Below are 12,096 nucleotides of genomic sequence, written 5' to 3'. Positions count from 1 at the left end.
TACTTGTCTGGAGTTTAGATTTGGGGGGTTGAGTTTCTTGTTCGGCATTGGAGGAACTGGGGGAAATGTTGGTTGGGAGGGTAGCTAGTCCTATATAAGCAATTTTCACAAAGGTAAGCAGAAAGTATTCTCTCCATCCAACAAGGCAGCCAGAGGACACAATTGTCCATTCCCAGTTGAATACTAGTTTCCCCTTTAGGGGGAGCCAAAAGTCACATTCCGTAAGAGCCCAGATGAGGAAATGTGTCTCCTGTCTCTCCTAAAGTTGGATTACCAAATGGCACATAATCTGTTGTGAACCTGTTGTTCACCAAGGCCCTATCCCTGGCACCTGTGGCCATGAGCTAAAAATGTACTTTGAGGCACCCACGATTGGGAGCAATGAAGTGGTTTGCTCCACAACCTTTGGACCTTGTAATTCCAGGAAGTGTTTCTCAAGAAAAAGAGACTTGAGTTCTCAACTGGCCTTCTCACCTCACTGTATGAGCACCTTGGAGAAGAGATCATTTTAGGTCATAGATGAAGGCACATCTCCTGGCTCAGGAAGTGGCAGGGTTACATGCTCCCTGAGTCCATGGTATTTGTGCACTTTGCATCAGGGGCACAGTTTCTTGAGGTTCTGATCCTGTTGGAAAGTAGGTTCTCGTTCACTTATCTCTTTGGTTGCTTTAAAAATGAATCCTTTGCTTTGCAGAATTCATTCAAAAAACGATTACAAAATTAAAACACTTAAATAAATCCTTCATGGTGCAGGGACCTTTGAGACTAGAGAAAACTCAGCCAGCGGCTGAGCACGTGTCACAAGCTGGGGAGGAAGGTGGTAATGCTTGCCTTTTGGCATTTGGAGGAAGTTATCCTAATTTGTTCTTCCTCATCTCAACTCAGCTTTAGAGGACAGAAGTCATAGGACAATAGCTTCCTTCTAAATGTTGTATCACTAAGGCAAAAAGGAGATTTTAATCCTGTTATTTAAGTAGTCTATGTCTTTTTTTTTATGTCATTACCCAAACAATATTTTAATTGCTAAATTCATTCCGCAACTGAATGCTGCATCTAAAACCGTCAAATTGAAGAGAATTTCCCCTCCTTCATGTAATATGACGTTATCCAGTGCACCAAGCAGAGGAGAGTGCTCTAATGTTGTTCTTCTAGCTTCATGGTAGTGGTGAAGGACCCTCACTTCCTTCAGTCTTTCATCCCTCTCTCACTCTGCGTCCAAGGGTCTTTGTTTATAACATGACCTGTGGGGTTAGGGGCTGGGCTGTAGCCATGATAGCGGATAAAGTTAAATGGCCACCTCTAGCTTCTGCAAAACTCCACCTGAGTTAACAAACCACAGATGTTGTATTACAAAAATAGAACTAACCTGGATATATTGTACTGCATCCTTTAGAAGAATCATTAAAAACTGAGATGGAAAAAAAAGCTTTATAAGTTCAATTTCCTTATTTTTAAAGACAAACAGAATTGAAGCGTAGAGACATTGGACCATTTGCCACACCACACAGCTTGGTAGGTGACCTGACTCCACTCTATTTGGGCATTACATCATGGGAAACTAACAGATAGTGTGAAAAGCCAAGATCCTGGTCCTTCTAGGGATGGGGGGCTTAGGTAGTAACTGGACAGAGCTAGAGAGGGCCTTGTGGGGTACTGATCTCTTGATCAGTGTGCTGGCTACATACACTTTTCTGTATGTATGCTATCCTTCAATTAAAAAAAAGAGAAAAATAATTAAATATAGTAAAATATATATGCACACACACATTTACCATTTCTAGTAAAAATCCCTAGATATAAAACTTAATTACTGTATTTTTCCGCAAATAACATGCACCTTCCACATTTGTTTGCCATCCGCTCCCTCCTCCTGCAAGGTATTTTCATAAACACCGCTATGCTAAGTTTTCTACATGTTGCTGTAAAAAAAATTCGCATGGTGAGCTTACAAAAATACATCACGGGGGGACAGCACGGTTGGCAAACAAACTTAGAAGGCACGTGTTATCTTCGTAAAAATACAGGAACAATGAAACACTACGTAAAAAGGAGGTTGACTTCAGCTAGGCTATTATTCCAACTACAACACTGGGAAATAATTCTACTAAGGAAAACGTGTCTTCGAAATAATAATTTTCATTTAATATGTGCTGATCGGATTACAAAAATTCTATTATTTCTTTTCCCTTGATCTCCCAAACAGCCTACTCTTTAAGTAGAAAATGTACTCATTTCATCAGTTTATAACTACGAAACTAAACTTCAGGGAGATTTAGTAACTTGCCAGAGGTGACACAGCTAGTAGCTGGTACAGCAAGAAGGAAAAACTTGGCATATTGACCCTGCAATATCTTGAGATTCTCTCAGCTACAGTGTGTCGCCAGTAATAATACTATCTCGCTTTTGTGGGTACATAGGACATTGTCATTCATTCTACACAAATACTTATTAAAGATTAGACACCTTAGGTATTACAAACATAAAATGGAAAATGAAATTATCTTCAACAAATTTGCTTTCTTACAAGGAAGCAAAAGGGCTTAGTTTTTAAGATACAACCACAATCACAAAAAAATTAATGTTATGGGCCAATTTTGACCTCACGTGCATTTTGAGATGTCCAGAGTCTAAGAAAAGCTGAAGAAGCATTTTAGGCTAATATTGCCAAGAACTAAGTTCCTTTTTGAGGCTGAAAACTTTTTAAGGGGTGCAAGTGGAGGAAGGTTTAATTGAGATGTTGATATCTTAATTATTTTTCCCTGCTGGTCCGTGACTCGCAAATAGACTTTGTCTTATAGACAGATTAATAGACGCTAATGAAAATACCATGATGTATCCATATTTGTTTTTTCACAATTTGGAATCCAAAAACGTAAATTAGGCATAATCTCTACCACTCCACGTAGTAAAATTTGCTGAGAAAAGAAAACAGATCAGAAGAGACAAGAAGATTAGAAGATGAAGTTGTTTGTGCCTGGGGCTTCTTCCTGAGGTGTCATGTGTGCACAAACCCCTTTGAGCTTTGGAAATTTTGGCCAGTTTTAGTTTGCATGAAAGCCTCGTAGGTGAATAGGTTACATGTTGTGCTTCAGAGTTATCCTTGAACATTTCTCTGGTTAATATCATAACTCTTGCTTCTTACATTTGCCTATGATTAATGGATGACATTTGCCTGAATTTGGATTGAGGGCTAATATACCACATTAGGCTGCAATTGAAGGCTAAGAGCTGACAAGCTCCCTTTTTCAACTGATTTGAGGCTTCTTGCAGAATAGTAAAACATATCGCAGCTCCAGATACAACCAACTAAAAGCAGGCATGAAAGAGAATTATGCCAAATTAAAATAACTGAAATAGTCATGGCATTGTAGAATCTGGCCAGTTACTTTTGACCCTCTTATTATCAATTTGTATTACCACATAGTCTGTTTGGTTGCCACAAGAGAGATGGCTGTGAGGTTTGTAAATGCCAAACTAATAAGCCACAACCAAATTAGCCTGTGAATTAGTGTAACCTTGTTGAAGAAAAAGGTAGCAATATGAAGTAAAAAGCCTAAAATCTGCACATATTTTTGACTTAGCAATTCCATTTCTAGAACTATTTGCTAAGACAAAAACCAAGAGTGTAGCTGAATATTTGGCTACATGCAATGTTTATGCTACCACATTTATAATCATGACAAGATTGGGAACAACCTAAATGCTCAACAATAAGGAATTGATTGAATAAATAATTGTGTAGCTGAGTTAAAGGGTGTTGAGAAAGGATATTACTGAAATGTATTCCATATATATTCTCATGTGAAAAGAGGAAAATGTATATGTATATATATATATATCACAATAGGATTTGCATTTCATTAAAAAAAATACTTGCATTAACATATATAGATAAAAAGTTGGAGGAATGTGTGCCAAAATATTAAAATGGTTCTTTTTCAGTTGTGAGATTGTGGATGGTTTCTGATTTTCTTCATTTTATTTATCTGCATTTCCTAAATTTTCTGTAATGGACGTGAATTCCTTTGATTAAGAGAAAAACAAAGTAAGTCTTTTCTTTTTAAATAAAGAAGAAATGGCAACCAGCAGGCTCCAGGAATATTTATCAATGCAGCAAGAACAAAAGATGTTATTGGCACAGTATTGATCTTCTGTTCTTTTCCCTTCACAGTGAGAACCCCTTTCCAACAAAAATGAAAATAACAAAATGCAATGGTTGTTGTTAACTACTCTACTTTTCAGTGGCCCCATCCCGTAATGCCAAATGGTAAAGTTACCTGAGGACAACATCGAACAGTACCGGCTTAAACATAGCACCTTGTTCAGTGGGCTATAGCCTCAATATTTAACCTGCTATTATGAGTTTACTTAATCTTACAGTATCTCAGTTTCATTACTAATAAAAGGGGGACAGGTTGTAAGTCATATTCAGCTCACTGATGAATATTAGACCCATCAAATCAAAAAAAAAAAAAAGCTTTAATTTTTTTGGTCCTAGTTCCTGCTTTAAGCTCAGTGCCATCAAGTTGATTCTGACTCAAGGCAACCCTATAGGACAGAGTAGAACTGCCCCCACTGAGTTTCCAAGGAGCGCCTGGTGGATTTGAACTGTCTACCTTTTGGTTAGCAGCCATATCTCTTAACCACTATGCCACCAGGGTTTCCGTTCCTGCTGTAGAACAGGATTAAAAATAAATATGGAGAAAGGGAGTCACCAAATTTACAGGTAACATAATGCAAACAACCATTTCTTTAATAGGTGTTCAATACCTGAAATACTAGATTACAGCAATTTAGAAGCAACTTCCTAAAGGGAAATCTTAGTATATTTATCCTTTCTGCAAAGATTTTACCCTATCATCTCAGAATTCATCTCTTTTTGAAAAAGAAAAATATTTTACTTGGAGACAAAGGTAAGCCACAGTACACCTCAAACTAATTAAAGATGAATCTCTTTTTGAACAAAGATACAAAGAAAGGCAAATTATATTTTATAACTCAGACAAAACAGTCATCCACCAAAAGAATATTGCCGTCTTTTAATTATTAGAATCAATCATTCCGTGGAAAACTGTTTGGCACATAGTGAAGATAAGGTGATGATAAATATAATACAAAACAATAAAAGGAGGTAGTTTCTCTTTTCGAAAAGCAAACTCATCCCTGTTGCAAGTGAAATCCTTAAGGGACTACATGCCAAGTGGCACCTCAGAGGTCTCAAAATGTCTATGGTCTGTGACAGTACTTCATGTAAGCCCTGGAGATAACCGAGTCCAATTAAGGTTGACTCTGTTTAATCTTCAATAACAGCCTTGTTGCAGTATTTCAACCAAAATAAAAAGTAACTCTTTTCTCAATAAACAATTTTAGTTGTTAGAAAAAAAAAGATGTGATAGGTATTTTATTCAGTAAGTATGCGTTGAACAAACATGGAAATGGTGGTTTGTGCTTTACCAGGTTGGGTATTATGCATTTGGGAGTAGAATGGTAGAACAGAATGCAGTCTAGGATGCTGCTTGAGTTCTTTTTCAAATAGTCTCCCTTTTTCCAGAGAAGTTTATGGCACTGAGAACCCAGGTGAATCCCTAGGAACTTTCATGCCCTTGGTTTTGAGGCCCACAGCAGGTACTTAAAAACTATACTTGGAAGAACTCTGGTTACTCTATAGCAGAAAGACATTTAATGAAAAGGAAAAGAAGTCAACAAACCTAATTATAAGATATAATTTACAGCCCCACTAAGACAGTCTCCCACTGTTCCTTCTGGTCCTTGGATGAGGTCTTTTTCTATAGGTGGATGCACCCAATCTATGACAATGTTTCTCTGGCAGTGCTGAGAGGGCCGCTCACTTCTCACTTTCCCAAAGGGTAGCTTTGCTATCATGGCTGGCTCACGATTGTCCACTAACTTGCTATGAAGTTCTTTCTTTAGATTACCTTTCAGCAGCATCTATAGCTCTAAAACAGGGCACCTCACACAGAGGAGCATTTCCTCATGAAATGTATTTCCTATATAAGCAAATTAGTTTTTTCTAGATTCTATTTGGGCCTCCCTCAAAGAATGGCACAGCCCTCTCCATTTTTAACTATGCTTATCTTGAATAGAACTTTGCCCACTGAGGCACCTCCCAGTTACAGTACTCAATGCCTCACATCGCCACCGTGGTTCTCCCAATTGTGCTTGGAAGACCATGGGGCATTTCCTCCTGACAGAGAAAATGCCAGTTCTTTTGAGGCCACAAAGCTAGCTTAGTGAACGTTAGTTTACTCTCCTGAGGGACTGGGACTCATGATATAAAGTGAGAAAACAGACATAAGAGAAATAGAAAATCCCTAATAATAACCATGATTTGCATAGAGAAATCAAAAGTGTAACATTTGACAATGGACAGCAACTTTTCTCAGTCAGTTCCGATACAACAGTATTATGAGAAAGGGAAGTGAATAAATATAGAATATATTCTTCAAGAATTTTTACCATGAAGGTAAATATTGAACAAAGAAGGGCTATTTAGGGGTAGTAGTGGTGAGAATGTGGGGGTTGTTTTCATTTCTGTTAATGCACTTTTTCAGATAAGGGAAATGTGATTATTTTTATAATAATGTGAATAGCAACATTTAGTGTCCACTCTGTGTCAGGGAGTTCTTTGCATACACTTTCTTATTTAGTTTATATAATTGCCCTTCCTTGTCCCTATTTTATAAGTGAGGAAATCAAGTTCAGAGACGTTGAGTAAGTTGTGCACTGTCAAACAGCTATTTCATAGGAGATCCTGGATTCAGAAGAGGTCTACAGATTCTAAAGCCTGTGTACAATGACATGTAAATGAAGACAATAAAGAGTTAAAAGTTAGGGGTAAAAGAAAGAGGCTGGAAAAATTGGACCCAAAACACAAGTCTAGAAAGAGACATATGCCTTGGAAGGTGGAAAATACTTCCTACTCAGAACCAAAGGAAGAGGGCCGTTAAAATTAAATGGTTTTACCATTTCCGAAGCCCACTTTTTAGACAAAGATTAGACAAGCCTATGAAACACAAAATAACACACGTAAGGAACATGCTTCTTAATTCAATCAAATTTAGGAGACCAAATGGGCAACTCCTGTCCAAAAGCAAGATGAGAAGGCAGGAAAGGACAGGAACTGGAAGAAGGGACATGAGGAAGCCAGGTTGGAAAGGGGGAGGGAGTATGCTGGCACATTGTGGGTATTGCAATCAATGTCACAAAACAATATGTCTATAAATTTTTGAATGAGAAATTAAATTGAGCTGTAAACTTTCACCTAAAGCACAATATTTTTTTAAATTGTACTTTAGATGAAGGTTTACAGAACAAAACTAGTTTCTCATTAAACAGTACACATATTGTTCTATGACATTGGTTAACAGCCCCATGACATGTCAATACTCTCCCTTCTCAACTCTGGGTTCCCGATTACCAGCTTTTCTGTTTCCTTCTGCTTTCCAGGCCCTGCCCCAGGGCTGGCACACCCCTTTAGTCTTGTTTTGTTCCATGGGCCTGCTTAATCTTTGGCTGAAGGGTGAACCTTAGGGTTGACCTCATCACTGAGCTGAAAGGGTGTCCAGGGGCCATACTCTCAGGGTTTCTCCAGTCTCTGTCAGGCAAGCAAGTCTGGTCTTTCTTTTTAAATTAGAATTTTGTTCTACATTTTTCTCCAGCTCTGTCTGGGACCCTCTATTTTGATCCCTGTCAGAGCTGTCAGTGGTGGTAGCTGGGCGCCATCTAGTTTTACTAGACTCAGTCTGGCGGAATCTGTGGTAGATGTGATCCATTAGTCCTTTGGACTAAACTTTCTTTCCCTTATATCTTTAGTTTTCTTCATTCTTCTTTGCTCCCGAAGGGGTGAGACCAGCGGACTATCCTAGATGGCCGTTCACAGGCTTTTAAGACCCCAGACACTACTCAACAAAGTAGAATGTAGACCATATTTTTCATAAACTATGTTACGCCAATTGAGCTAGCTGTTCCCCAAGACCGTGGTCCCCACAGCCCTCAGCCCAGCAATTCAGTCCCTCAGGGAGTTTGGATGTTATCTACGAAGCTGCCATAACCTTGCCTTGTACAGGCTGTACTGGCTTCCCCAGTATTGTGTACTGTCTTACCCTTCACCAAAGTTTCCACTGTCCATTAAATGTTTTTCCATCCCCACCCCACCCCTCCCTCGTAACCATCAAAGATTGTTTCTTTTTGTATGTAAACCTTTTCATGAGTTTTACAGTAGTGGTCTCAGACAATATTTGTCCTTTTGTGATTGACTTATTTCACTCAGCATAATGTCCTCCAGATTCACCCATGTTATGAGATGCTTCACAGATTCATCATTGTTCTTTATCTTTGGGTAATACTCCATTGTGTGTATGTACCACAGTTTGTTTATCCATTAATCTGTTGAAGGGCATCTAAATTGTTTCCATCTTTTTGCAATTGTGAACAATGTTGCAATGAACATGGGTGTGCGTATGTCTATTCTTGTGACGACTCTTATTTTTCTAGGATATATTCCTAGGAGTGGGATTGCTGGATCATATGGTATTTCTATTTCTAGTTTTCTAAGGAAGCACCATATTGTTTTCCAAAATGGTTGTATCATTTTGCATTCCCACCAGCAGTGCATAAGAGTTCTGATCTCCCCACAGCCTCTCCAACATTTGTTATTTCCTGTTTTATTGATTCATGCCAGTAAAGCCAGGGTGAGATGGTACCTCATTGTGGTTTTGATTTGCATTTCTCTAATGGCTAGAGATCGTGAGCATTTCTTTATGTGTTTGTTGGCCACTTGAATGTCTTCTTTGGTGAAGTGTCTGTTCATTTCCTTTGCCCATTTTTTAATTGGATTATTTGTCTTTTTGTTGTAGAGGTGTTGGATTTCCTTGTAGATTTTAAAGATTAGACCTTTGTCTGATTCGCAATAGCCAAAATTTTTTTTCCCAGTCTGTAGGTTCTCTTTTTACTCTTTCAGTGAAGTCTTTTGATGGGCATAAGTGTTTAATTTTTAGAAGATCCCAGGTATCTAGCTTATCCTCTGGAGCTTGTGTGTTGTTGGTTGTGATTTGTATCCTCTTAATGCCATGAATTAGGGCCTCTAGTGTTGATCTTATTTTTTCTTCTATGAACTTCTTAGTTTGATATGGGTCCTGTTTTATCTTTTTGCAGATGGACATCCAGCTTTGCCAGCACCATTTGTTAAAAAGACTGTCTTTTCCCCCATTTGATGGATTGTGGACCCTTGTCAAAGATCAAGTGACCATAGACGGATGGATTTACATCTGGGTTCTCAATTCTATTCCATTGGTCAATGTATCTGTCCTTGTACCAGTACCAGGCTGTTTCGACTACCGTAGCTGTATAGTAGGTTCTGGGGTCAGGTAGTGGGCATCCCCCTACTTTATTTTTCTTCTTCAATAGTTAAAGAACAAGAAATTCTTTTTTTTTTTTTTTAATTAAATGGTTTTATATTTGGAAGTGACATTACGACTACAATGGGATTGGACAGATCACCCAGAAAATTAATGTCTCTAGGTGTCTGTATAAGCTGTTTACTTGCACTGTATGGTACACTAAAACTTGCTGAAGAGTAGAATTTGGTGCAGCAGGTTTGTCTTGGACTTTAGCCAGCCACATAGTTACTGATCTTACAATTAAGTGCTCTCACTTTCTAGACAGCCTCACAGTGCAAGCCAGGAGCTATGAAGACTGCATTCCTTAAGTCTATACAACACAGTCTTAACCAGTAATAACAATAGTAAGTACAATTTGGTACAAGAACAAGAGCTTTAGACTGAGATTCAAGAGACTTAAGTTCTAGCCTTAGGTTTACTACTAGCTAATCTTGTGAGTCCAAGAAAGTCAGTTAACTTCCTTGTGCCCCATATTTCCAGTCTGTGTAGGAGGAAACTCATTTACTCAACAAATATTCTTTGAGTGCCTGTGATGTTCCAGGCATGATTATAAATGCTACATAGAACACTGAACTCTATAGCCAGTGTCTCCACTTACATTCTCTTAAGAGGTACCATAGCTAGACAAATCACAAAGGAGGCAAATAAATCCACAAGATTTCAGAAAGTGATATGTAGAAAATAACACAGGGTGATGTGAGAGAATACACAACAAGAAAACGAGTTTGGGGCTCTTATCATATCAATGCAAAAGATGATGGTGACTCTTGAAAGAGAATTGGATAGATTCAGAATAACAAGAAAACAAGGCTTATTGATGGGTTGAAGATAAGGTAGTGAAAGTGACAAGGAATCAAGAAGGAGTCCTAGGAATTTCTTTTCAACATCTGTGTGAATAAGTTGGAGAAAAAATTGTGAAGGACACATTTAAAGGGGGCAGGTAAATCAAGAATTCTGTTATACTCTAGGTTATGATCAGATGGGCCTTTTTTTTTTTAATTGTACTTTAGACGAAGGTTTGCAGACCAAACTAGTTTCTCATTAAACAGTACACATATTGTTTTATGATGTTTGTTAACAACCCCATGACATGTCAACACTCTCCCTTTTTGACCTTGGTTCCCTATTACCAGCTTTCCTGTCCCCTCCTGCCTTCTAGTCCTTGCCCCTGGACTGGTGTGCCTCTTTAGTCTTGTTTTGTTTTACGGGCCTGTCTAATCTTTGGCTGAAGCGTGATCCTCAGGAGTGACTTCATTACTGAGCTAAAGGGTATCCAGGGGCCATACTCTCAGGGTTTCTCCAGTCTCTGTCAGGCCAATAAGTCTGGTCTTTCGTTGTTGTTATTGTTTGTGAGTTAGAGTTTTGTTCTACATTTTTCTCCAGCTCTGTCTAGGACCCTCTATTGTGATCCCTGTCAGAACAGTCAGTGGTGGTAGCCAGGCACCACCTGGCTGTGCTGGACTCAGTATGGTGGAGTCTGTGGTCCATTAGTCCTTCAGACTAATCTTTGCCTTGTGTCTTCGGTTTTCAGACAGGCCATTTTGAGAGGTGAGAGATGATGAGAGATAAATTATAACCATGTCAATGAGTAACTGAGGTAGGATATACATATGGTGGTCAAAAGAATTAAAGACCAGTAGAAATTTTATGTGAGTTCACTTGGTAAAATTCATGAATTTGGTTGTTTAATTCACTAAGTATTAAGATTAAAACTAGGAAATAGAAGAGACTTGTTGACCTATAGCCAAAATCGTTGGAGACCTAACAATAGTGCCCTGGAGACTCACATATCACATGCAGAAGATGGCATGTACCTCTGGAAGAAAGGGAGCAAAGCAAAAATGATGGAGACCTCGGCTCTCTGCCACTGGCAAGACATCTTATTGTCTCTTCATTCTCAAAGAACAAATGAGTTAGGAGACTTTAGGGATATGCCGGGGTGGGTTTAGTGTGAAACCTGCCATTTTATTTTGTGAGGGCTGGACTTATCACCTCAGAAGTGTGAAAATAGGTGTGAAAAACATCCCCCCACCCCCATTTTTCTAGCAAATGAATCCTTTTTTAAAACCAGCTACTCAGAGTAAAAGTTTCTAAATATACCACAGTCCTTATTTCCCATGCCTATTCCATACCTGCTTCAATAGAATAGTCTAAAACACCTGGAATCAGGAACGTGGCGCCATGATAAGTTGAGAGAGATACAGGGTTAATTGTTATAGAACACACTTCGATTTCACTTTGCTGCAAGTTACCACTATACATGAAAACACTAATTTGCCAGCATCTGTTTCTCAAGATGCTCCAAAAGTTTTGTTAGGCAAAGTGCACCTTGGGAACTATGCCTGCCCACTAAAAACGAACCACATGACTGAAGTCATCCCCAGGGGCCCGGGACAAGGGACCACCTGTTACTATTTCCACTTACAATCAGAACAAGGTACAACCAAGAATCTCTCGAGATGTTCCAAGTGAAAACATTCTGTAAATTGTAGTGTAATATACAAATATGTGATTATTATGTTCTTATTCAATCATGAAGAAATGGAGGTTGGTTATAAGTGGGCAGAATGGCTATAATGTTTTCATTCCTGGAGGCTGCATCACAAATGTGCCGTCACAACCAAAGCTAGTTTTGTCCAATCTAAGCAATTACTGTTGCTGAGGAGAATGGTAATTT

This window comes from Elephas maximus, chromosome 6 (assembly GCF_024166365.1).
Source record: "Elephas maximus indicus isolate mEleMax1 chromosome 6, mEleMax1 primary haplotype, whole genome shotgun sequence".
NCBI lineage: Eukaryota > Metazoa > Chordata > Mammalia > Proboscidea > Elephantidae > Elephas > Elephas maximus.
Note: the sequence above shows the minus strand (reverse complement) of the source record.